At 47.4% G+C, this 5,716-nt stretch overlaps 1 protein-coding gene across 1 annotated transcript in view; it reads right to left on the bottom strand.

Annotated features, from left to right (window-relative positions):
• ZDHHC9 (zinc finger DHHC-type palmitoyltransferase 9) overlaps window positions 1-377 on the bottom strand; it is a 34,188-nt gene extending 33,811 nt beyond the window's left edge. The window contains exon 1 of the mRNA XM_023734288.1: window positions 222-377. The gene's annotated coding sequence lies outside the window, so the exon portion shown is untranslated. The remainder of the gene's footprint in view (window positions 1-221) is intronic.
• Window positions 378-5,716: the final 5,339 nt, after the last annotated feature.

Raw genomic sequence — 5,716 nt, forward strand, 5'->3', positions numbered from 1 at the left:
GCCCGCCCTGCCGCCGCCACGCCGCGGACCACCGCCCCAGGAGGCTGGGGCGCCCGCCACGGCTACCCGCACACACACCCGCCACGTGTAGGCACCGGGCTGGGGGCTCGGGGCTGCCTAGTTGACTAGAGCAGTGCCAACGCCCCCCGGTCCCGGCGGAGCCCGGGGTGCAACCCACCATGCGGCCAAGCCCAGGAGCCCCCGCCCCCACCCCTCGTTACCTGAAGGAGGGAGCCCGAACTCTGCCGAGGATGGACGGCAGGAAGTGGCCTGTCCCAGGGGACCGTGGCGGCCGCCAAAGGTGGCAGCGACTTCTCCTCCCCAGCCAGGAGGCTGCCTCCTCCTGACAAGGGGCCCCAATGATCAGGGCCCTAAACCAGCTGTGGCAACCGCCCACCGCTGGCCGAATGGAACGCTCCTTACGTCACCAGGTCGCTCCAGTAGTTACTCGCCCTCCATTGGCTGATGGACCTCAGCGCCCCCGCCCCTGCCTCCCCTGCCCCCAACTGCCACTGGCTACCGACAACGCCATTCGACCATGCCTCCGCCCCACTCCCCCGCCCAGCTCCCTGCTACTTGCCCACCTGCCAAGCCACTGCCAGCCTCCCTTTGCGGTCCCAGCGCCAATACGTGGAGCGCTGCCTTGTATTCATAGTTCAGCAGAGATGAAGGCGAAGGGTAGTGCCGATGGGATGGAGAGGGCGGAGACCAGCCTCCACCCCCACACACATGTGGAGACACCGAAGCAACACCAGCTCACTCCAAAGTAGGTCTGCCCTGGGCCTCTCCAGCCCTGTTGTTAGGTGCGGGTCCAGTCCATTCCGACTCATAGCGACCCGATAGGACAGAATAGAACTGCTCCACAGGGTTTGTAAGGCTGTAAATCTTTACAGAAGCAGACTGCCACATCTTTCTCCCAAGGAGCAGCTGGTGGACTGGAATCACCGACCTTCTGGTTAGCAGCCGAGCTCTTAACCACGGCGCCACCAGGGCTCCTTTCTCCAGCCCTACTTGCATCAAAATCAGCTCAACTCAGGTGGATTTTACCCTTTATTGGGATGAAGGCAAATCCTCTGCCTCAAAAGTCCCTTTCAGTAGCAAGGAACACCACCTCAGTCTCAGTCACCCTGGTCTGCCTTTCTAAGGCTTTCAGAACAAAAGAAACAAACGTAACAAGGAACTGGAAAGGGACAAATGTCCCCAAGAACATAGAAATCATTTTACAGTACCAAAAACAGTAATTGACAGTAAGCAAGTTAGAAATTTTTTTAGATTGAATAGGTATGGTGAAAGGATACAACCCTGACACACACCTTTCCTGACTTTAAACCACACAGTATCCCCTTGTTCTGTTCAAACAACTGCCTCTTGGTCTATATACAGGTTCCGCATGAGCACAATGAAGTGTTCTAGAATTCCCATTCGTTGCAATGTTATCCATAATTTGTTATCATCCACACAGTTGAATGCCTTTGCACAGTCAATAAAACACAGGTAAACATCTTTCTGCTATTCTCTGCTTTCAGCCAGGATCCATCTGACATCAGCGATGATATCCCTTGTTCCACGTCCTCTTCTGAATCCAGCTTGAACTTCTGGCAGTTCCCCGTCAATGTACTGCTGCAACCGCTTTTGAATGGTTTTCAGCAAAATTTTACTTGTGTGTGATATTAATGATATTGTTTGATAATTTCCACATTCTGTTGGATCACTTTCTTTGGAATGGGCACAAATATGAATTTCTTCTAACCAGTTGGCCAGGTAGCTGTCTTCTAAATTTCTTGGCATAGATGAATGAGCACTTCCAGTGCTGCATCCATTTGTTGAAACATCTCAATTGGTATTCCCTCAATTCCTGTAGCCTTGTTTTTCGCCAATGTCTTCAGTGCAGCTTGGACTTCTTCCTTCAGTACCATAGGTTCTTAATCATGTGCTACCTTCTGAAATGGTTGAACGTCGACCAATTCTTTTTGGTACAGTGACTCTGTGTATTCCTTCCATCTTCTTTTGATGCTTCCTGCATCGTTTAATATTTTCCCCCATAGAATCTTTCAATATTGCAACTTGAGACCTGAATTTTTTCTTCAGTTCTTTCAGCTTGAGAAATGCCAGGCGTGTTCTTCCCTTTTGGTTTTCTAACACCAGGTCTTTGCACATTTCATTATACTTTACTTTCTCTCCTTGAGCTGCCTTTGAAATCTTCTGTTCAGCTCTTTTACTTCATCATTTCTTCCTTTTGCTTTAGCAAGGATGGCAAGACTCCGTCTCACATACTTTGGACATGTTATCAGGAGGGACCATTCCCTGGAGAAGGACATCATGCTTGGTAAAGGAGAGGATCAACGAAAAAGAGGAAGACCCTCAACGAGATGGAATGACACAGTCGCTGCAACAACGGGCTCAAGCATAACAACGATTGTGAGAATGGCGAAGGACCGGGCAGTGTTTTGTCCTGTTGTGAATAGGGTCACTATGAGTCAGAATCGACTCGACAGCACCTAATAAGTTAGAGAAACTCCACTGGTAAGACATAAATTCTTCCAGGTTGACAGAAGTACAAATTGCCAGAAAGGTTGTAAATTACTAATAGAATTGGAGAACTTATGATAATTGTGGGGTGGGGGGGATTCAAGACAGAATCCCCACCCACCACACAGATTGATTCTTTCCTTCTGCCACCCCTCCCCCAAGTCACTGTCCCAAGGAGCCGCTCCTACTGATCCGAGGGAGTTGCATCTTTTAGAAGTTTGAGATGAGAGTAGGGAAAACAGTTAAGAACCACATATTAGATTTTATGACGAACTTTAAAGGGCAATAGTTCTGTTTCAAGGAGACTGGGTGGCACAAGCAGTTTTCAATCAGCTGCTAGCTTAAAGGTTGGTGGTTCGAACCCACCTAATGGCTCCTTGAAGAAAAGGTCTGGCAATCTGCTTCCATAAAGAGTAACCTAAAACCAAGTCAAATCCATTGCCGTTGAATCGATTCTGACTCATAGCAACCCTACAGGACAGAGTAGAACTTCCCCATAGGGTTTCCAAGGCTGTAAATCATTACGGAAGCAGACTGCCACATCTTTCTCCAGAGGAGCTGCTGGTGGGTTCTAACTGCCGACCTTTAGGTGAGCAGTTGAGAACTTTAACCACTGTACCACCAGGGCTCTTCCATAAAGATTACAGCCAAGAAAACCCCATGGAGCAGTTCTACTCTGTAACACATGGGGTCACCATGAGTCAGAATCGCCTGGACAACAATGGGTTGTTTGGTTAGGTCTGTTTCAACTAGTATGGCTCTTGGCTTCCAAATGGAAGGGAAAATATGCAAAAGGCTGAAGGTGGCCTCTCCTTGCCTGCCACACTGTCGGGAGACAGTGCCAAGATTGCCAGCTTGAGTAAAGTTTCTCTAGAGTGAGGGTACTTGGAATGAATACTGTCAAAGCTCTTCCTAAGGCAGTTTTTTATGCTAGTTGAAGGATCACGCACATGGTCAGGAACTATTTCTCCTTTACAGTATTTTGGTCCCACATGCTATGAAGCCAGGAGTTACATAATGATAATTACATTTAACACCTTCATGGCACCCTTCAATCAAGATTTTAAGGGGATTAAAAAAATCACTAAGTAATTCTATTATGAAAGAGATATGTTATAATTAATTTGTAAAAAAAAACAATCCCTTTGCCATCGAGTCGATTCTGATTCATAGCGACCCTATAGGACAGAGTACAACTGCCCCATAAGTTTTCCAAGGAGAGGCTAGTGGATTCGAACTGCCAACTTTTTGGTTAAGCAGCCATAGCTCTTAACCATTGCACCACCAGGGCTCCGATTAATCTGTCAAGGAAAGTATATCTTTATAAAGCTTCTAATGCTCCTTAGAACTCATGCCACTTATTTGTTGTTGTTAGCTGCCGTTGAGTCGGTTCCACCTCATCATTGGTTTATACTTTATAAACCTTATGGTCCTATTCATGGCCTCCAATCTGCCCCCTTTGAATTCTGGAGGGTGCTGGCCATGCACACACTCGATGTGGAAGGGAGAGGACCTTCCCTCAGCCCACCATCAAACCCACACTCATTGCAGTCGAGTTGATTCCAACTCATAGCAACCCTACAGGACAGAGTAGAACTGCCCCCTAGGGTGTCTAAGACTGTAAATCTTTACAGAAGCAGACTGCCACATCTTTCTCCCGCCGAGTGGCTGGTGGGTTCGAACCATGAACTTTTCGGTTAGCAGCAAAGTGCTTAACCACTGCCCCACCAGAGCTCCTCCTGACCAGCCCTCTGAACTCTCAAACCTGTGTATACCGGATGCCCTCGGGAAGAGCCTGGCCACCCCAGCTTCCATCGTCCTGACTGTGGAGCAATCAAGTATCGGCCTCCGTGGCACCCAAACATACTTTATCCCTAGCTCAGGTGCAGGTGAGACCAGTGGAGCCTTGGTATCAATGTGTCATGGTGGCACATTCCTGAGCCACCCTGCTTTGGGTCACATTCCCTCTGGGATTAAGTGGCAGTGTAAACCAGGCTTGTTATCTTACTGTTATTATTTGTGCTCACCACTAAAATAAAAATAAGGAAAATTGATATGGGCAAACGTTCCGTAGCACTTCCTGCTATGTACTTACATCATTTTGTATAATCATTAAAGTCTTTGTACACGCACAACTAAACTGTGACTATAAACTGGGATTTTTTTTTCTTTCTTGTCCTTTCCTTTCTTTCTTTTTTCTTTTCAACAGACCTCCCAGACTTATGCGTCCAAATCAGTATTGGCTCTTTGGACAGGAGTTACAGTCATATGGTGGCACTAGAAAAAGCACCAGGATCAAGGTAGAGCCTTCCATTTTATAAGGCAGCTTATGTGTGGTTGCACACATTAGGATGTGCATGTTTAAAAACACCTGTCTCCCCAGAAGAACTAGATGGTGCCTGGCTACCACAATGACAGAGAGTCCCTGATGGAGCAGGAGAAAGGTGGGGTGCAGAACTCAAATTCTAGTAAAAAGACCAGACTTAATGGTTTGAGACTGCAGTGACCCTGGAAGTTGTGGCCCCCGGGCTCTCTGTTAGCCCAAAACTAAAACCATTCCCGAGGCCAACTCTTCAGACAAAGATTAGACTGGACTATGGGCCATGAAATGATCCTCATGAAGAGTGTGCCTCTTAGCTCAAGTAGATACGTGAGATTAAATGGGCAGCTCCTGTCCAGAGGTCAGATGAGAAGGCAGAGAGGGTCAGGAGCTGGTAGAATGGACACAGGAAATCCGAGGTGGAAAGGTAGAATGTGCTGTCATAGTATAGGGAGAGCAATTAGGGTCACAAAACAATGTATGTATAAATTTTTGTATGAGAGACTAACTTGAATTGTAAACTTTCACTTAAAGCACAACAATAAAATAAAAAGGGAAAAAAATACCAAAAATATACCTGTTTCCATCTTTATGGTTTCTGTGTGCGTGTTTATGGATGTGCAGGTGTAAACTGCTACTTGAAGGGCCTCAGATCCTGAGTGCCACCACTGGGTTGGTGTCGGTGTCAGTGTTGCTTGTTACTGCTGCTCCAGAGGCACTCATCTGCAACCACCCAGAGACCCATTTCATACTGCATCCAAGAACCCATTGCCTTCAAGTCGATTCGAACTCATAGCGACCCTATAGGACAGAGTAGAGCTGCCTCATGCAGTTTCCAAGGCTGTAATCCTTATAGTAGCAGACAGT

Source organism: Trichechus manatus, unplaced genomic scaffold, assembly GCF_000243295.1.
Source record: "Trichechus manatus latirostris isolate Lorelei unplaced genomic scaffold, TriManLat1.0 scaffold00066, whole genome shotgun sequence".
Classification (NCBI taxonomy): domain Eukaryota; kingdom Metazoa; phylum Chordata; class Mammalia; order Sirenia; family Trichechidae; genus Trichechus; species Trichechus manatus.